This window comes from Rhinatrema bivittatum, chromosome 6, assembly GCF_901001135.1.
Source record: "Rhinatrema bivittatum chromosome 6, aRhiBiv1.1, whole genome shotgun sequence".
NCBI lineage: Eukaryota > Metazoa > Chordata > Amphibia > Gymnophiona > Rhinatrematidae > Rhinatrema > Rhinatrema bivittatum.
In genome coordinates this window covers 269,865,596-269,887,662 of record NC_042620.1, presented here as the reverse complement: position 1 = coordinate 269,887,662, position 22,067 = coordinate 269,865,596, and positions in this window count along the sequence as shown.

Genomic DNA, 22,067 nt, shown 5'->3' with positions numbered 1-22,067 from the left:
GGAGAACACCACTCCATACTCTGGCCACTGCTATTAATTGCATCAGTAGCATGGGATCTTTTTAGTGTTTGGGTATTGCCAGGTTCTTATGGCCTGGTTTGGCCTCTGTTGGAAACAGGATGCTGGGCTTGATGGACCCTTGGTCTGACCCAGCATGGCAATTTCTTATGTTCTTAAGTTCTTACACTTCAGTAAGCTTCATCTGTACCAGGGCCCCTGGACCCTGCTCATTAAAAAAATTCTAGGGGTGTTCCGCAATTGGTTAACTCACCCCACTCCTGCTCTTCTCCTTTTGGCCATATGATAGTTTCTCTGGGGAGGAAAGAGCTGTCTCCTTGCCACTCCAGTACTTCTCTGCTTTGGTCCAACCATGAAATGGGGGACAACATAAGAACATGCCATACTGGGTTAGACCAAGGATCCATCAAGCCCAGCATCCTGTTTCCAACAGTGGCCAATCCAGGTCACAAGTTCCCAAAAACTAAATCTATTCCATGTTACTGTTGCTAGTAATAGTGGTGGTTATTATCTAAGTCAACTTAATTAATAGCAGGTAATGGACTTCTCCTCCAAGAACATATCCAATCATTTTTTAAACACAGCTATACTAACTGCATTAACCACATCCTCTGGCAACAAATTCCAGAGTTTAATTGTGCGTTGAGTGAAAAAGAACTTTCTCCGATTAGTTTTAAATGTGCCCCATGCTAACTTCATGGAGTGCTCCCTAGTCTTTCTATTATCCGAAAGAGTAAAAAAACAATTCACATCTACCCATTCTAGACCTCTCATGATTTTAAACACCTCTATCATATCCCCCCTCAGCCGTCTCTTCTCCAAGCTGAAAAGTCCTAACCTCTTTAGTCTTTCCTCATAGGGGAGCTGTTCCATTCCCCTTATCATTTTGGTAGCCCTTCTCTGTACCTTCTCCACTGCAATTATATCTTTTTTGAGATGCAGAGACCAGAATTGTACACAATTTTCAAGGTGCAGTCTCACCATGGAGCGATACAGAGGCATTATGACATTTTCCGTTTTATTCACCATTCCCTTTCTAATAATTCTCAACATTCTGTTTGCTTTTTTGACTGCCGCAGCACACTGAGCCGATGATTTCAATGTGTTATCCACTATGACGTCTAGATCTCTTTCTTGGGTGGTAGCACCTAATATGGAACCTAACATTGTATAACTATAGCATGGGTTATTTTCCCCTATATGCATCACCTTGCACTTATCCACATTAAATTTCATCTGCCATTTGGATGCCCAATCTTCCAGTCTCACAAGGTCCTCCTGTAATGTATCACAATCCGCTTGTGATTTAACTGCTCTGAATAATTTTGTATCATCTGCAAATTTGAGTACCTCATTCATCGTATTTCTTTCCAGATCATTTATAAATACATTAAAAGGTAAGGGTCCCAATAAACTCCACTCCATTTCTTCTCAACCTCAGGACTCTCTCCTTGAGAGGAAGAGCCCCTGCAGGGTCCCACTCCCAGAGCATCCCAGCCCTCAGGCTGCATACCCAGATGATTAGATAGATGGAGGTCTCTAATCCCCACTCTATAGAAGGTGGGGGAGGAAAGGGCAAAAACCCATCAAAACCCCAGGGGTTTGCCACATATAAATTTGCCATTATTCAGAGTTGACTCCTCTCTACTGTATTCATTTCCATCATCTATTCTTTTCTCCTCCCTCCTCCAGTCTCTCTACCTCTTCTTTCTTGCCTCCATCTCTCTTTTATTTTTCCCCTTTCTTCCTGGCTCACCTTCCACCCTTTTCCCTCCCATTCAGTTTCTCATACACCCCCCCCCCCCCCCACCCCCCAGAATGTCCTGTGTTCCAGTTTCTCTAGCAGGCTTTTGATCACTTTGTGAAATCCTCTCTTTTCACTCCTGCCCCCCACCTTTTTCCTCTTTTCATCACCAACCTCCACTCTGGTCCACTGCTTTTCTTCTATTGATATGGTCATGTGACTTTGTAGCATGCAACCAGCAAGAGGGTGGCCCCCTGCAGCAGGAACAGCCTGAAGCATGGGCGAGAGGCTTACATTCTGAAGTCATGTTAGAAGAGCAGTGATAACCCACATTCAAGGCTGAGAGGAGTGGCAGGAATGGGGAAGCAGCCTGGATCAGTGGCAGAAGCTGCTGCAAAGAACCAGCAGCAGGTGGAAGGCAAGAGGTAGAGAGCAGAAAATGAAGAGGGAAGGCTCTCCAGAATTTCACTTATTGGTGACTCAACATCCTGAGAGCTATGAGCAAACCCTGAATGTTTCTTAAAATTGTCTTTATCTATGAGAACAGACATTATATGAACCCTATTCTCATAGTGCCACCTAATGGCAAACAGATGTATCATTCCATATTCTGTAAATGATTTTGAAATTACAGGCGTGACAGCTTATAGATGTTGGTTTCAGATGTTGTGTAACACACATACTGTACATATACATACACATATGTAGAGCATTTGTTTAGTCACATACTTGTGGTATCATCTGTATATTCAGTAATAGTGATGGACATACACATGCAACTTTGGTTTCTCTCTTACACACAAAGACCTGGTCACATTCATGTGATGCCTCATTTGTGCCAGCATGCTCAGCCACACACTGAGCAGCCTCAGTTTCCCACACAAACCTGGATCCTCAGGGGCGAATTGTAGGAAAATATCAGCCCAGAGGATTTTTCAAAACTGACACATGCTGTATTTGTCTGACTCCCTCCTGCACTTTCTGTGTAGCATGAGCTTCAACAGCTCCCAAAAGCAACCAAGCTGACCCTTGAGAGGTTCATCATGTGACCTGGAGTGCATGTGCCTTTATGGCAGAACTGAGCCAAAAAAATCTCCAACACAAATTTTACATTTCTCCTAAATAACTACCGTAAGAAGTAAAGCACACACCAGATCAGAGGTGAGCAATGTGAGCTGCATATCCCTTTCATCCATGCAATTAGATAAGTGACCCTCTCCACCCACCCACCCCCCACCTCAGTCTGGTTGCATCTGATATATATATCCTGGATTCCTGGCCTGCTGTTAGTTTCTGGACAGGAGGATCTTCTGAGACTGGAAGATTGGGCTTCCAAATGGCAGTGGAAATTTAATGTGGACAAGTGCAAAGTGATGCATATAGGGAAAAATAACCCTTGCTATAGTTATGCAATGTTAGGTTCTATCTTATGAGTTACCCCCCAGGAAAGAGATCTAGGTGTCAAGGTGGATAATACATTGAAATCGTCGGCCCAGTGTGCTATGGCGATCAAAAAAGCAAACAGATTGTTAGGAATTAATAAGAAGGGAATGGAAAATAAAACGGAGGATGTCATAATGCCTCTGTATCGCTCCATGGTGAGACCGCACCTTGAATACTGTGTACAATTCTGGTCGCTGCATCTCAAAAAGGATATAGCTGCACTGGAGAAAGTGCAGAGAAGGACAACCAAAAATGATAAGGGGCATGGAACAGCTGCCCTATGAGGAAAGGCTAAAGAAGTTACGGTTGTTCATGAAAGGACTTGAACAAGTTAATGTAAATTGGCTATTTACATTATTTTTATTATTATTACATTTTTATTATTATTATTATTATTATTTAGAAAGACATGGTTTAATGGAACAAAGTCAGCGTAGCTTTACCCAAGGCAAGTCTTGCCTCACAAATCTGCTTCACTTTTTTGAAGGAGTTAATAAACATGTGGATAAAGGTGAACCGGTAGATGTAGTATATTTGGATTTTCAGAGGGCGTTTGAGAAAGTTCTTCATGAGAGGCTTCTAGGAAAAGTAAAAAAGTCATGGGATAGGTGGAGATGTCCTTTTGTGGATTACAAACTGGCTAAAAGACAGGAAACAAGAGTAGGATTAAATGGACAATTTTTCTCAGTGGAAGGGAGTGGACAGTGGAGTGCCTCAGGGATCTGTATTGGGACCCATACTTTTCAATATATTTATAAATGATCTGGAAAGAAATATGATGAGTGAGGTAATCAACTTTGCAGATGATACAGAATTATTCAGAGTAGTTAAATCACAAGCAGATTGCAATAAATTGCAGGAAGACCTTGTGAGACTGGAAAATTGGGCATCAAAATGGCAGATGAAATTTAATGTGGATAAGTGCAGGCTGATGCATATAGGGAAAAATAACCCATGCTATAATTACACAATGTTAGGTTTCATATTAGGAGCTACCACCCAAGAAAGAGATCTAGGTATCATAGTGGATAACACATTGAAATCGTTGGTGCAGTGTGCTGCGGCAGCCAAAAAAGCGAACAGAATGTTGGGAATTATTAGAAAAGGGATGGTGAATAAAACGGAAAATGTCATAATGCCTCTGTATCGCTCCATGGTGAAACTACACCTTGAATACTGTGTACAATTCTGGTCACCGTATCTCAAAAAAGATATAGTTGCGATGGAGAAGGTACAGAGAAGGGTGGCCAATATGATAAAGGGGATGGAATAGCTCCCCTATGAGGAAAGACTAAAGAGGTTAGGGCTGTTCAGCTTGGAGAAGAGACGGCTGAGGGGGGATATGATAGAGGTGTTTAAAATCATGAGAGGTGTAGAATGGGTAAATGTGAATCGGTTATTTACTCTTTTGTATAATAGAAGGACTAGGGGGCACTCCATGAAGTTAGCATGTGGCACATTTAAAACTAATCAGAGAAAGTTCTTTTTCCCTCAGTGCACAATTAAACTCTGGAATTTGTTGCCAGGGGATGTGGTTAGTGCAGTTAATGTAGCTGTGTTTAAAAAAGGATTGGATAAGTTCTTGGAAGAGAAGTCCATTACCTGCTATTAATTAAGTTGACTTAGAACATAGCCACTGCTATTACTAGCAACAGTAACATGGGACAGACTTAATTTTTGGGAACTTGTCAGGTTCTTATGGCCTGGATTGGCCATTGTTGGAGACAGCATGCAGGGCTTGGTGGACCCTTGTTCTGACCCAGTACGGCATGTTCTTATGTTCTTAGATAATATGAGGACCAGCTCATTTAAAACAAATCAAATAAAATTATTTTTCACTCAGCGCATAGTTAAGCTCTGGAATTCATTGCCAGAGGATGTGGTTACAGCAATTAGTGTAACTGGGTTTAAAAAAGGTTTGCAAAATTTCCTAGAGGATAAATCCAAAAACTGCTATGTCAGTAATTAATAAGCAATGGTAGCTTGTGATTTATCTAATGTTTGGGTACTTGTCAGGTACTTGTGACTTGGATTGGCCACTGTTAGAGACAGGATTAGGAATGTGAATCATTTTTTGACGATTTAAAATATCATCCGATATTTTTTAAATTGTCATTAATCGTTAAAGAGTGCGATACAATAGAAATTCCCCCGATTTATCGTGAAAAAATCGTTAATCGGGTTAGTGGCCACTAATGGGAGTTATTTGGGGGGAGGGCGGGAAAACCGGCACACCAAAACAACCCCTAAACCCACCCCGACCATTTAAAACTATTCCCTTACCTTCCCCCACCCTCCCAAACCCCCCCCCAATAATTTTTACATGTACCTGGTGGTCCAGTGGAAGCCCCGGGACCGATCTCCCACTCTCGGGCCGTCGGCTACCACTAATAAAAATGGCGCCGATGGCCCGATAAAAAAAAAACCCACCCCGACCCTTTAAAACTTACCCCTTACCTTCCCCCACCCTCCCGAACCCCCCCAAAACTTTTTACAAATACCTGGTGATCTAGCGGAAGTCCCGGGAGCAATCTCCCACTCTTGGGCCATCGGCTGCGCTAATAAAAATGGCGTCGATGGCCCTTTGCCCTTACCATGTGACAGGGTATCCGTGCCATTGGCCGGCCCCTGTCACATGGTAGGAGCACTGGATGGCCGGCACCATCTTTAAAAATGGCTCAGCTGACGGCCCAAGAGTGGGAGATCGCTCCTGGGACTTCCGCTAGATCACCAGGTATTTGTAAAAAGTTTTGGGGGGGGTTCAGGAGGGTGGGGGAAGCTAAGGGGTAAGTTTTAAAGGGTTGGGGAGGGTTTTTTGTTTATCTGCTCGGGCGCAGCCGATAAACAAAAATGCAATCAGGCCTCACTAAAATAAATTAACGATGTGAATCGGAATCGGAACCGATTCCGGTTCCAATTCACATCTCTAGACAGGATACTGGGCTTGATGGACCCTTGGTCTGACCCCGTATGGCACATCTTATGTTCTTGTGTTATGTTCTCATGTTCTTGAATCAGTTGCCAAGCAATGACACAAGAACACACACACACATTTTCTCGGACACAAACTCGCTCTTTTTCTCAACAGTAACAAAGCAGTTTATAATTCTAATGCAACAGTAAAGATTACAAATTCACAAACAAAATATAAAACAAAGAAAATATAAAATCCTAAAATAAAATTGATATAAGAGGCACTGTGGACCTGTGGTATGAGCCAGTATGGCAAGTCTTATATTCTTATGTCTTATATTCTCATGCAAACATTTAACTCTTGCAACCTCTGCTTTTAGTGTTTTTTTCTAATCATTCTATCTAAGTCTCCCTTTTTAAAGTTATATGATACTATATTATTTTTACTTAATGTCCTCCCTCCAGTTATTAGGACAAATCTGATTGAATTATGAATGTTATTGCTTAGCAGCCCCATCACAGCAACCTCTCGTACAAGGCAGTGTGTTACACTGAGGACTAGATATAACATAGCTGTCCCTGTCATTGGTTCTAAGACCGGTTGCTCCATGAAGCAGTCATTTATAGCATTTAGAAATTTAAACTCTCTAGCATGTTCTGATGAGACACTGACCCAGTCAATGCCACGGTAATTTAAATCTTCCATTATTAGTGGTTGCCAAATTTATTTGCTTTTAAAATTTCTGCTAGCGTTTCTTCATCTTGACCATGTAGCTAGTAGTATATACCTACTGCTATACTCTTACCCACCAGGCATGGAATTTCTATCCATAAGGATTCCACACTGCATTTTGTTTCCTACTGGATTTTTATCATGCTTGATTCTATGGCACCTTTTACATATAGTGTCATCCTTCACCAATTTGATTTTACCTATATTGGTGATATCATTTATACCCTGATATTACATTGTCCTGTAGGGATGTGCAAAGAAAAAATTGCTTTTGTTCATTTATTCATTTCTTTGGGATCCAAATTCACTTCATTAGCTTCAAAATGAAAAAAAAAGTGTTTATTCATTTCAATAGCTCATTCATTTTCCATTAAAATCAATGGGGGAAGTATTCCAGACTATTTTGGGCTCCAGAATAATGGTTTTCTTATTACTTCTCATGAAACTTGTGAGAAAAAAGTCATCAAAAAGGGGAAAGGACTGCAAGGTACCTAGACTGTGGCAAAGTAGCACCAAAAGTGGCATGAATAGCCTAAGGCACTGTAAAGGGGCAAAGGCCAGCATTAGCTAGAGTTCTCCATGGCACCATGAGAACAGCAAAGAAGCATCAAGAGGTTGAACAACATCCCAAGGCATCAAAAGAGGGCACCAGCAATAGTGAAATAAACCCTTGATGGCACTATAAGAGCAAAGTGGCAACAAAAGTGACAACAGCATGCTTAGGCACAATGAAGGGGAAATAAAGCAGAAAAGGTGGTAGGAAAAACCTGAAGGCACTGATAAAGGGACAAAATAGCAGAAATAGTGACATTAAGACTTCAAAAGAACATGAGATGTGCACACCATCCTCCCAGACTGGAAAGAACACCTCAAGGTGAAATGTCTGTAGTACAGCAGGAATGCACAATGACAGGTGTAAAGTCTGGGCATGGCAGCAAGGCCAAGTGGCACAGAGACCATGAAGGTGGATAATGAGGGGCATAGCAGCAAGATAGAGAGGCATGGGGAATACCAGTCATTCTGTTCAAGCATTTTTGCCAATTGTCAGTATTAAGTATCATTTTCTGGAAATAAGCTTTGATTACGTTCCCTGTTGGAACCTGATCTAGCTGCTGAGTGGAACAATGAAACAAGACTAACAGAAGTATGAGGGGAAAAAAGTGCAAAGCTTACTGGGCAGACTGGATGGGCCGTTTGGTCTTCTTCTGCCATCATTTCTATGTTTCTATATATATATGATTTCCTTGTGACTTGGGCTTTCTGAAGGAGCCTGTTATCACATGCAAGACATCCGAATGGTTTCTCTATAAGTGTGGTGTGGTGTTCCTGAAAAGTGATGAGGGTTGCTCTTTTTACAGACTGTTTCTTGGGTCTCAAGCTGAAGTCTGGCTGTTCTATTTTCTGATTTTCTGGTTTTGCATAAGGTAAATCTGCCTGACTGAAATTCTTTTCATATTCAGAACATGTACATGGATACTTTCTTCTATGTATTCTGTTCTGCTTGTATTTCTTCCTGCTGATTGAGGGCATTTGTGGATAAACCACCCTAGTATCATCAACAAACAGGGAGGGATAAAGTGGCACATATGTGTTATGAAGAATAGCTGAAGGCACCATGAATGGGGAACAAGCACTAGAAGAGGCAGAAAACATCTCAAGGCTGTGATAGAAGGTGAAAGCATGATGAAACCAAAGCATCATAACAGGCACAAAGCTGTTACTCAGAGTGAGAAAAGCAATCCAAGGCTCCAAATGAGGGGCAAATGACACCAGTTAAATTGGTAGAAAGAAACAAGCATGCAAGAAGAAGGCAAATGAAATCCCTGGAGGACTGCTGATGTCATTTCTGAAAGATCTGATGGTCTGGACTTGGATTTGGTCATCACTGGAGGTTAAGATGATACTGACTAGAGGCATAAAAAGCTCTTTAGCCAGTAATTGCTAACTGTTTAATATTTTATGATTCAGGAATGCAGGACATGATTCTTCTTCTGAATCAGTATTTTCAAATACTGGCTCTATCACCTCAGAAGTTATAAGAAGCATGGTTCTGATGGTTCTGGGTGCTACACTTCTATAGCCCAGCCTTTGCCTGTTGCTGTGGTACAATCCATCAAAGGCTGAATATCTTATGAGACCAATAATTTCAAGATCCATGAGAATACGGAGTCCAAAGAAAATGTTCAAGACACCATGAAACTATTAAAGATTTGTGGGTTGGTAAAACCTGTGGTAAAGTAATGGATAGTCATGGCAAGAGCAAGAGTTGCAAAGTACCATAGGGGAAAGTGATTTTAAGGAACCTTGTAGACACTTAAAGTTGGAGTACAGGATGCCTTTCCTAGACAAAGCTATTATGTGGCTGATCCTACTAGTAGCATATGTTTCTATGAAATAGTAGTAGTTGAGCAGCATCTGGAGTGGCATGAAGTGGCCACAGAGTGGTGCAGCAAGCATGCTGGACAATGGATGGCCTGAGCAGGTCCAAATGTCAGCAAGTGTCATAGGGGAAGTGGAATGGGAAAGGGAAGGAACTTTGTAGAATACCAGACTGGAAGATAATTATCCCATGAAGAGATATGGCTACACTTGGCTGATCTAGCAGAACAATATGCTTCTAACAAATAGTCAAGGTCAAGTGGCATCCAGAGTAGCATGAAGAACCTAAGGAGGATTGCAGGAAGCATGCAGTGTAAAGTACAGCCAGGGCAACACCAAAAGTCAGCAAGTGCTGTAGGGGAAGGGAACAGGAATGGGAAGAAACCTCAAAGAGATAGTCAGAATTGGGGATGCCTGTCCTAGGCAGAAATTTGGCTAGTACTACCTGGCTGATCCATCTGTCCAGTAGTATACGCTTGTATTAGAGTAAGCTATGCATGTTATAAATACACATGGCTAGTACAGTGAATCTGTAAATGGCTCACGAAATAAGTTATGGATTCATGGTGTAGCAACTATGCAGAGCAATGGCTAGCCAAGTTAAGAACAAGAGATGGTGAGTAGGTGAGTACTATAGAGGAAGAATGGTATCAAAAGCCCAAGAAGTGATTCAGTAAGTTTGCAAAGTAATAGATGCCAAGGGAAGATGAAAAATGGGCAGGTAATGTAGGATAAGGGGAATTGGCAAGAACCTTGAACACAGCCATAGCAGTGGAGGAAGCACCCTAAGGTACTAAGACTGGCTTGGAGTGCAGGCCTCAGCAGTTGTGCTGGCAATTCTGAAAAATTGAAACAGTAGGAGCAGAGCAATGTAGCAAGAAGGGTAGTCATAACACCCCTAAAGGCATTTCTCCATTTTCACACATGCAAAGAGCAGCAGAGCAGACACCATAATGTGGAAACACTGACTTGTGTTATGGTTTGTGGGTTTCGTGGATCCTTGGCCCAAGGTGAGAGTTGTTACCACCTGTGGGGAGGAGCCCCACAGGTCCACACCATCGGGAGGCGAGATCAGATGAAGCAAGAGCTCAAGGAGCGAGTCTGTGGGGAGGTCCCGAGGAACTGGGTTGAGAGACACAGCACTAGGGAGCCCTTCAGTATTCAGGTTGGGCTGGAGAGCAGTACCTGGGCATAGATTTCTGAGAGAGTGGCGCTAGGCAGGCCCGAGGAGCAGGAAGTGCGAGGCAGGAAGTGCAGGAGGTATAATGCTGAGGGAGCCCCAAGGGATGGAGCTGCATAGTGAGGAAGGTACTGATGCTATGATGTAGGCTAACCCATGGAGCAGGGAAACCCAAGTCAGGTCTCCAAGTAGTGACCTAAGCAACCCCGAAAAGCAGGGAAGGTGAGAATACAGTCACAGATGAGAATGAAGGCACCGCCCGAGGAGCAGGGGAAGTACAGGCAATCACCGGTGTGGAACGTAGGCACTTGCCCCGAGGAGCGGGGAAGCACAGACAGTCGCTGACATAGAACATAGGCACTGCCCCGAGGAGCGAGGAAGCGCGGAGAAAGTCTCCCAAGTGGTGAGAGAGATCCCAGAGACAACCCCGAGGAGTGGGGATGCCGGCAGGTAGGACTCCTGGAAGGCGCAGGGCTAGCCCAAAGAGCAGGGGAAGCCAGGAGACAAGGTCCCCAGAGAGAGCGCAAGCAGGCCCCAGAGGAGCGGGTAGCTGAGCCAGGGTCTGGAGTCTGAGATAATCACCACAGGTCCGAGGAGACAGGTGCAAGTAGAGTAGCGATGGAACTGGTTGCCAAGTCAGCTAGCAAGGGGCGAAGGCAGTGCTTAAGAACCCTGACCAAGTGATGTCATCAGTCGGGGACGCCCCTGAGGGTCCCGCCGAAGCATCTTCAAAAGAGGGCCCGGTGGCGCATGTGCGCGCCTAGGAAGGCCCAGAGTCGGCATGGGTGGTGGTGGCATCCCGGCCACCACGAGGAACCTTGAGGTACGTGGCGGTAGAGGCTAGACCCCGCTGCGAACAGGCCCGGAGAGAGGAGCAGAGTAACACAAGATGTGAGCAGATGAGGTCGCAGCCGTCTGCGACCGACGGTCATTACAGCTTGAAGTGGTCGTGGCAGCAGCAGTGGTGTTGGTAATTCTTAAAAACTGGAATGGTAGGGGCTGAGCAATGCAGCGAGAAGGGTAGCCCATAGTACCCCCAAAGATGTAGTTGAGTCAGTTACATATAGCATTTGGAAAATACTTCTGTAGGCAGGACCTTTGCATTCTTAGGGACTGCAAAATATATCTGAAATTATTAATGAACTGAGCCTTTTCAATACTGCTTTCAAATGGGCAAGATATACATCATGATCAAAGATCAGAATTGAATGCTGAGAGCTGGTGTGCATCTCCAGAAGCATACATTCAAATTATTCTATTTTACATTCCATCAGGTAAATTTTAAAAGGAGTGCGCATGCGCCCACAAGCAGATATATGCTTAATTTTATATCGTGTGCACAAGCACACACTTATCATTTAAAATAACCCTGCTACATGAATGTGTGCAGCCTTTATGCACACAAGTGACTGTATATGTGGGGGGAGGGGGAGAGAGAGAGAGAGTGAGAGAGACTCTGTAAGTTAGACAATATGACACTCTATATAACTCCCACTGTAAGAAGGTCACTTAATTCAGGGTGGGTTTTGGGAGGGGGCAGTGTAACAAAGATCTGCAGACCCTTGTGCCCTAGGCAGACCAATAAACAGGATGGTAGAATTAGACTTGGATTAAAATGAGGAACCATACAACAGGAGGAGGAGGATAAACATATTAAAACAAAAAAAAGTCCGTGGAAAAATATAAACCTCAGTAGAACCAAAAAACTAAAAATAGCAAACACTGACACACCAAAACTCCCATGCTCTTTCATAATAAACATGGCAGAAAAGTGGAACAGTAGGAGCAAGACCCCTATGGTAGTATTTGGGGCCTAGCAGAAAGAATTTAGGCCCCTGTGGTGGTGTCTGGGGCACAACAGGCAGTTTGTGTGTTGTCAGGCATCTGTAGTGGTATTTGGGAACTGGAAATCAGAAGGAGTATGTGCAGTGCATTTAGATCCCTGTGTGGAGCATGGCAGGCAGATATAAAATGTGCTGTCAGGTCCCTGTGGTGGTGTTTGGAAGGAAAAAATAGTGTACATAAGGCTTGTCATACTGGGTCAGACCAAGGGTCCATCAAGCCCAGCATCTTGTTTCCAACAGTGGCCAATCCAGGCCATAAGAACCTGGCAAGTACCCAAACACTAAGTCTATTCCATGTTACCATTGCTCATGGCAGTGACTATTCTGTAAGTGAACTTAATAGCAGGTAATGGACTTCTCCAAGAACTTCTCCAATCCTTTTTTAAACATAGCTATACTAACTGCACTAACCACATCCTCTGGCAACAAATTCCAGAGTTTAATTGTGCGTTGAGTAAAAAAGAACTTTCTCCGATTAGTTTTAAATGTGCCCAATGCTAACTTCATGGAGTGCCCCCTAGTCTTTCCACTATCCGAAAGAGTAAATAACCGATTCACATCTACCCGTTCTAGATCTCTCATGATTTTAAACATCTCTATCATATCCCCCCTCAGCCGTCTCTTCTCCAAGCTGAAAAGTCCTAATCTCTTTAGTCTTTCTTCATCGGGGAGTTGTTCCATTCCCCTTATCATTTTGGTAGCCCTTCTCTGTACCTTCTCCATTGCAATTATATCTTTTTTGAGATGTGGCGACCAGAATTATACACAGTATTCAAGGTGCAGTCTCACCATGGAGCGATACAGAGGCATTATGACATTTTCCGTTTTATTCACCATTCCCTTTCTAATAATTCCCAACATTCTGTTTGCTTTTTTGACTGCCGCAGCACACTGAACTGACGATTTCAATGTGTTATCCACTATGACACCTAGATCTCTTTCTTGGGTTGTAGCACCTAATATGGAACCCAACATTGTGTAATTATAACATGGGTTATTTTTCCCTATATGCATCACCTTGCATTTATCCACATTAAATTTCATCTGCCATTTGGATGCCCAATTATCCAGTCTCACAAGGTCTTCCTGCAATTTATCACAATCTGCTTGTGATTTAACTACTCTGAACAATTTTGTGTTATCTGCAAATTTGATTATCTCACTCGTCGTATTCCTTTCCAGATCATTTATATATATATTGAAAAGCACCGGTCCAAGTACAGATCCCTGAGGCAATTCACTGTTTACCCTTTTCCATTGAGAAAATTGACCATTTAATCCTACTCTCTGTTTCCTGACTTTTAACCAGCTTGTAATCCACGAAAGGACATCGCCTCCTACCCATGACTTTTTAGTTTTCGTAGAAGCCTCTCGTGAGGGACTTTGTCAAATGCCTTCTGAAAATCCAAATACAGTACATCTACCGGTTCACCTTTATCCACATGTTTATTAACCCCTTCAAAAAAATGAAGCAGATTTGTTAGGCAAGACTTAAGAACATAAGAACATAAGAAATTGCCATGCTGGGTCAGACCAAGGATCCATCAAGCCCAGCATCCTGTTTCCAACAGAGGCCACAAGAACCTGGCAATTACCCAAACACTAAGAAGATCCCATGCTACTGATGCAATTAATAGCAGTGGCTATTCCCTAAGTAAAATTGATTAATAGCCATTAATGGACTTCTCCTCCAAGAACATATCCAAACCTTTTCTGAACCCAGCTACACTAACTGCACTAACCACATCCTCTGGCAACAAATTCCAGAGCTTTATTGTGCATTGAGTGAAAGAATTTTCTCCGATTAGTCTTAAATGTGCTACTTGCTAACTTCATGGAATGCCCCCCTAGTCCTTCTATTATTTGAAAGTGAAAATAACCGAGTCATATCTACTCGTTCAAGACCTCTCATGATCTTAAAGACCTCTATCATATCCCCCCTCAGCCGTCTCTTCTCCAAGCTGAACAGCCCTAATCTCTTCAGCCTTTCCTCATAGGGAAGCTGTTCCATCCCCTTTATCATTTTGGTTGCCCTTCTCTGTACCTTCTCCATCGCAACTATATCTTTTTTGAGATGTGGCGACCAGAATTGTATGCAGTATTCAAGGTGTGGTCTCACCATGGAGCGATATAGAGGCATTATGACATTTTCAGTTCTATTAACCATTCCCTTCCTAATAATTCCTAACATTCTATTTGCTTTTTTGACTGCTGCAGCACACTGAGCTGACGATTTTAAAGTATTATCCACTATGATGCCTAGATCTTTTTCCTTGGTGGTTGCTCCTAATATGGAACCTAACATCGTGTAACTACAGCAACGGTTATTTTTCCCTATACGCAACACCTTGCACTTGTCCACTTGTCCCTTGGGTAAATCCATGTTGACTATATTCCATTAAATCATGTCTTTCTATATGCTCTACGATTTTGATCTTGAGAATAGTTTCCACTATTTTTCCCGGCACTGAAATCAGGCTCACTGGTCTATAGTTACCCGGATAGCCCCTGGAGCCTTTTTTAAATATTGGGGTTACATTGGCCACCCTCCAGTCTTCAGGTACAATGGATGATTTTAATGATAGGTTACAAATTTTAACTAATAGATCAGAAATTTTTGAGTTCCTTCAGAACCCTAGGATGCATACCATCCGGTCCAGGTGGTTTGCTACTCTTTAGTTTGTCAATCTGCCCTACTACATCTTCCAGGTTCACAGTGATTTCGTTCAGTTTGTCTGACTTATCACCCTTAAAAAACATCTCTGGAACTGGTATCTCCCCAACATCCTCATTAGTAAGCACGGAGGCAAAGAATTCATTTAGTCTTTCTGCAATGGCCTTATCTTCCCTAAGAGCCCCTTTAACCCCTCTGTCATCTAATGGTCCAACTGACTCCCTCACAGGTTTCTTGCTTTGGATATTTTTTAAAAAGTTTTTATTATGAGTTTTTGACTCTATGGCCAACTTCATTTCAAATTCTCTCTTCGCCTATCTTATCAATGTTTTACACTTAGCTTGACAATGCTTATGTTTTATCCTTTTTTCTTCAGATGGATCCTTCTTCCAATTTTTGAAGGATGTTTTTTTGGCTAAAATAACCTCTTTCACCTCACCTTTTAACCATGGCTGTAATCGTTTTGCCTTCCTTCCACCTTTCTTAATGCGTGGAATACATATGGACTGCACCTCTAGGATTGTATTTTTAAACAATGTCCATGCCTGTTGAACACTTTTAACCTTTGCAGCTGCACCTTTCAGTTTTTTCTATTTTCCTCATTTTATCAAAGTTTCCCTTTTTAAAATTTAGTGTTAGAGCTGCAGATTTACTTATTGTCCCCCTTCCAGTTATTAGTTTAAATTTGATCATGTTATGATCACTGTTGCCAAGTGGCCCCACCATTGTTACTTCTTTCACCAAATCTTGCGTTCCTCTAAGAATTAAATCTAAAATAGCTCCCTCTCTTGTTGGTTCCTGAACCAATTGCTCCATGAAGCAATTATTTATTACATCATTTAATACATCTGAATGTATTGAGTTGTTGACTCACATCTTGTATTTCATGAACCTGTTTGATACCAGTTGCTTACAGAATGTATTGAGTTGTTCTATCTGAATGTATTGAGTTATTACATCTGTAAACCGGAATGAAGGCAGCTAGCTAAACTTCGGTATATAAAAACACTTAAATAAATAATAAATTGGTCCACTCCTCTAGGAAAAGGGGCAACCTGCCCCCTATCTTCGGTATGGAGGAGTGAACCGGCATCGCTTCATTGTGCGGATTTGAGATCCCCATGTGCCTGTGGGGCTCCATCTCTACCAAGACATCGGCCATGAAAGGACTGATTCCAGGAATGTTGTTGGCTAGGACCCTGCTGAGACGAGGACCCGGAGGATCAAAAACAGCGATTCTCCCTGAATCTCTACCGCTGGGGAAAGAATCCCCTCGCCTTGGGCTTATACTCTGGCAACTTATGGATTTTGTTCTCTCCCAGAGACTTAATCATGTCCTCCAGTTCTTGGACGAAGAGCAGCTTTCCTTTCAAGGGTAAGGATCCCAGCTGGCCTTTTGAAGAAACATCCGCGGACCAGTTCCTGAGCCATAGGAGTCTACAGGCCGAGACAGCCGAAACCATAGTCCTGCCTGAAGTACAAAGGAGATCATAAAGCGGATCTGCACTGTAAGCGACCGCAGCCAACTGGCCTGAATAACTTCTGCATCAGAAAGAGATGCCACCGATTGCAAGTGCTCCTCCCAGTGGAGGCTGGCCCTCAATGCAAAACTGCTGCACATAGCAGCACGTACACCGAGAACAGACACTTCAAAAATCTTTTTAAGCTGCAATTCCAATTTGCGATCCTGCAAATCCTTAAGGGCTGTAACTCCCATCACCGGGATGGTGGTCTTTTTGTCAGTGCGGAGACCACCACATCCACCTTGGGCACTTTGAGGAGGTCCAGGGCGACTTCTGGCAGTGGATATAATTTGTCCATCGCTCAGCTTACCTTCAAGCCCAAGTCTGGAGTGTCCCACTCCTGAAACAATAGGTCAGTAACTGACATATGAAAGGAAAAGGAGCAAGCTGGGCTCCTGAGACTGACCATCACCAGATGCATGGCTCCCAGCCGTGAATCCTCCTGGAATCTCTATTCCCATTTCTTCCAGAATAGTGGGAATAAGCGGCCCCAACTCATCTTTTTGGAACAAATGCACCACTTTTGGGTCATCCCCTTCAATCATCTGTGTGTCCGACTGCTTGGAAGGCTGAGGCTGGCTGTCCAGATCTGCTTCCAGACCTTGAGGATCCAGCGGATGGGACTCATTGACATCCAAAGCCTCCGAAGATGAACTGTCGGTGGGGCAAGATACAGATCTGAGTGGCTGTTTAGATTTCGATGAAGCCACCCCCCAGGGGCTTCCACTTATGGGAAAAATATCCCCTTTGCCCCCAGCCGAGGGAGCTGGGGCTGAACGAGGAACCTTCATACCATGTTTCCTAGCTGCCTTCTGAGCCTTAAAGGCCTTGTGAAGAAGTAAAACAAAAACGGAGGAGAACGATGAAGAAGAATCAGAGCCCCCCCCCCCCCCCGGGGCCCTCCCCGAGTTCTCCCAATCTGCATCACCTTCCTCCCCCCCCCCCCCTGGAGGCTCCCGGCCAAGGCGATAGCGGTGGTGGGGAATTCCCTTCCCCCTAAGCTGCCCACTCCTACACTCTGAAATCTTCCAAAATGGCTGCCGTTCCCACGCTCAGTGGGACCTGGTCGGGAGATTGATACTGCCAAATGAGCCTCTCAGGCTCCAAGCCTCTGCAGAAATCACCACTGCTGGAAATCAAATTTTGAGTCGCCACCGAGGTGCCCCCCCCCCCCCCTTCCCCGGGGAGGCAGTCAGAACAAATACTGGCTCTGGAGAGCCCTGCTCGCGCCCTCCCACAGGCACTGCAGGCCGCACCACGCAGCATGATGAGGAGCGCTAAACTTAGAAAGGAGAGCCCGGCGGGAGGCACGGCCATGGAAAGCCAGCAGGCAGTGGGGGGAGGGGAACAAAGAGGTCTGGAGAGGCCATCCGAAGAGAAAGGCAAAGTAAATTTATTACCTAGCTTCTTCTTCTAAACTCCACAGATTATTTTTTTTCCAGAAATAAACAAGACCTGTTCCCCGCAGAGGGTGAGTGAACCGGGCTCCCCGGTATCACCCTCAGAGACTGCCAAAGGGTTCTCAACCCTCTGCTCCTCAGCCTCAAATACCAGGGGGGATGGTCCCACCAGGACCTGCCAACCCCCTGGGAGGCTTCAAGTACCTCAGTCTTCTTTTCTTCTTTACTCTTTGTTTACATGCTAGAATCAAGAAAAAAAAAGTTTTTAAACTAATTCCTAGCTAAACCAGACTGAAGGGATTTGCACCTTCACCATCTGCTGGAGACAGAGAAATACTGACAGACTCTAGGTGACACCTCAGGGTATAGGGCAGAGTCCGTCCAAACTTCTCTGTCTCCATCTGCTGCAGGGGAAGCAAAACCCAGGAGTCTAGACTGATCCGGGTATATACAGGGAACATAATACGTCTATATTGCTCCATGGTATGACGACACCTAGATTACTGTGTACAATTCTGGTTGCCATATCTCAAAAAAGACATAGTAGAACTAGAAATGGTACAGAGAAGGGCATCCAAAACGATAAAGGGGATGGAAGGCTCCCCATTAAGAAAAGGCTAAAGAGGTTAGGACTCTTCAGCTTGGAGCAGAGGCAGTTGAGGGGAGACATGATAGTGGTCTATAAATTCACGAGTGCAGTGGAATGGGTAAATGCAAATCGGTTGTTTACCCTTTCAAATTATTAAATAACTAGGGGACACCCTAGTTATTAAGTAGCACATTTAAAATAAACCATAGCAAATATTCTTTCATGCAATGCCCAATTCAGCTCTGCAAGTCATTTGTGGAAGATGTGGCAATGACAGTTAATGTAGCTGGGTTTAAAAAAAAGTTTGGACAAGTTCTTGGAAAAGTCCATAAATAGTTATTAACCAAGTAGACTTGGGGAAAGCAATTGCTTATCCCTGGGCATAAGCACCATGGAATATATCTATTATTATCTGGGATCTTGCCAGGTGCTTGTAACTTGGATTGGCCACAGTTGGAAACAGGATCCTGGGCTTGATGCGCCCTTAGTCCCAGGGGCAGTTCTATAATGAGGCAGGGTGAGGAGGTCACCTCAGGTGGAAGAATTTTAAAGCAGCAAAAAATGCCCTTCTCAAAGCCCCTCTGCAGCGTCTGCCTCATCCTACCCTGCCGTGGCTGCCGACTGCCTCACATTCACACTATCCTTAGTGTTCCAAAAAAAAAAAAAAAGTGTGACATCCCATATCCTTACTGCACAGGCTTGCCATTTTGCTGCCTGGCTAAGCAAGATACCTGTGCGCCAGCTGCAGTTCGGTGGTGCTTGTGCACAGCTGCTTGTAGTGCTTTCTGTTTTGCAGGCGATGTTCGATTCCCATGCGGCCGCCGTGAAGCCCACCTTCATGGACCACGGATCATCAATCAAGTATGTTAAAAAAAAATTTTTTTAAAGCAGCAACAATCGGCAAACAGAGCTAAGTGAGCTTCGATTCCCACTGTTCTCATATCTCCTATGCTGCTGCCTGCTTGGCCACTTGTCTCGGCGGCCCGTGAGAGGGAAAGCAGCCAGGTGGGCCTGGCAGAGTACTCATGCTGTGGGGGAAAAAAAGACAACTCTACCAAGGAGGCCTGCCACAGAGCCACTTTCAAGGCAGCGGCAGGCAGACACCTCACACACACACACACACACAAACTAATTAGTCTGGGGCAGAGCAGGGATGGAACAGGACTGTGAGGGAGCCACTGGGTGGAGCAGGACAGTTGCAGCCTACAGCAGAGGCAATTTTAGGCAGCGGCAGGCTAGCAGCTCACACACACACAAACTATGGCATTTGGGGCAGGGTGGAGAGCAGAGCAGGAGACCTAGAAGGCATTGAATATTCAGGCTGCAGGCCCTGCTCTTCAGTAGCAGCCTTGCCTGCAGTGCCATTTGCTGGAAACTATTGAATATGCAGTGGCTCCTGGAGAGAGAGAGAGATACTGGTCTTGGGATGGGGTGGGGGAACACAGTGACTGAAAGAAAGTGTCTGGGGGGGGGGGTTCACATTGACTGCTGAGGGAGGGGCTGACAATGACTGGTGAGAGATGGGTCTGTGGAGTGGGTGACAGTGACTAATGAAAGACTGGTCTGGGGAAAAGGGGTGACAGTAACTCATGAGAGACTGGTCAAGATGGAGGAGGCGACAGTGACTAGAGAGAGACTGGTCTGGGGGTGGAATGTCAGTGACTGGTGAGTGAGCAGTGTTGGCCTTTGAGTTGGACACACTGGGCAGGCACCCGGGACACCTCCAACATCACTTATCCTGCTGCAGCATGAAGAGAGGCCCAGCAAGGTGGTGGCAGATTCGATCCCCATGTGGCCTAAATAAATGGGGAGGCCTGAGAATAAGAGCCTCTGAGTGTATGTGTGCGAGAGCATATATGTGTGTGTATATGCGCAAGAGCCTGTGTGCATGTGAGAAAGGAAGAGTGTGTGTGTGTGTGCATGTGAGAGAGAATGAACGTGTGTGTGTACATGTGTAATCGCCTATGTTTCACAAACATGCTCATACACACCATAATGTGTGTGAGTATATGCGTGAGAGAGAGGAAGTGTGTGTGAGAAATGGGTGTGTGTATGGGAAGGGGGAGTATGTAAGAGAATGAACATGTATAAGTATGTCTGAGAAAGGATAAAGTTTGGGTGTCCCCTCTCCCCCAATCCATGACAATCTCAGGGTGACTGGAAAGCAAAAGATCCTAGGTATGGAGACTTTTTAATCCTTATTAATTTTAATTATTGGGTGGTTATTTGATGTTTCTACTGTTTTGAAATATTTTAGTGGTATTTTGGGAAATTTATAATTTTTAAATTATTGGATGCTCTACTCATCAGATATTTTGAAATATTTTTTATTTTATTAGTATGGTTTTACTAGTATTATTCATGATTTATATATTGCTTGATTTTATTCTTTGCTGTTTCATGAAGAATGGTAATGTTGCAATGCTTATATCTTCTGGCTTGTTAAGGTTTCCAGTTTAGTTTTTGTCTGCACATTTTAAGCTTTATGGCCTCTTTATTCTATATTTATCTCCAGTTGATACCTATGGATATATTTTGTGCAATTTATGAGGTGTTAAATAACATCCAAGTAAGATCTTGTATCCATTTTCTAAAGTTGTTGATGCAATGTTATCAAACAATTTTACAAATAGTTTTGCTGGTTGGCTAGAACTGGCTAGGGCTTTCTTTATTGTATATAGGGCTCTTTGGGGCTTTTCTTATAATTTCTTAAAGCCAGGTTGCCAGATACAGTTAATGGCAGGCCAGTCTAGGGGTGTGCTCTAGAACAAAGGGTAAAGCCGACAGTCACTCAGCAGTGCATGGTTCGGAGAAATGTATCCTTGAAGGATACTAATGAAACAGGAGAGTTAGGGCATCCCAACAGAGAGGATCCATTAAAAGCAAACATAGTCCATGTGCCTATATGTAAAAAAATCACCGAAGCTAATGATTTCCGAATTATCCCTAACAACTGAAAAGCAGGTTAATGCAAACAAAAAACACACTTTGAAATGTCTGTATGCCAATACCAGAAGTCTAAGAAGTAAGATGGGAGAGTTAGAGTGTATAGCAGCAAATGAGATTGACATAATTGGCATCACAGAGACTTGGTGGAAGGAGGATAACCAAAGGGACAGTGCTCTATCAGGTATATCGCAATGATAGGGAGGATCAACTTGGTGGGGGTGTGGCACTTTATGTCCGGAAGGGTATAGAGTCCAACAGGATAAAGATCATACACGAGACTAAATGCTCAGTAGAATCTATATGGGTAGAAATCCCATGTGTGTTGGGTAAGAGTATAGTTATAGGAGTATACTACCGTCCACCTGGACAAAATGGTCAAACAGTTGATGAAATGCTATGAGAAATCAGGGAAGCTAACCAATTTGGCAGTGCAATAATAATGGGAGATTTCAATTACCCCAATATTGACTGGGTAAATGTAACATCAGGACTTGCTAGAGACATAAAGTTCCTGGATGTAATAAATGACTGCTTCATGGAGCAATTGGTTCAGGAACCAACAAGAGAGGGAGCTATTTTAGATGTAATTCTTAGTGGAATGCAGGATTTGGTGAGAGAGGTAACGGTGGTGGGGCCACTTGGCAACAGTGATCATAACATGATCAAATTTAAACTAAT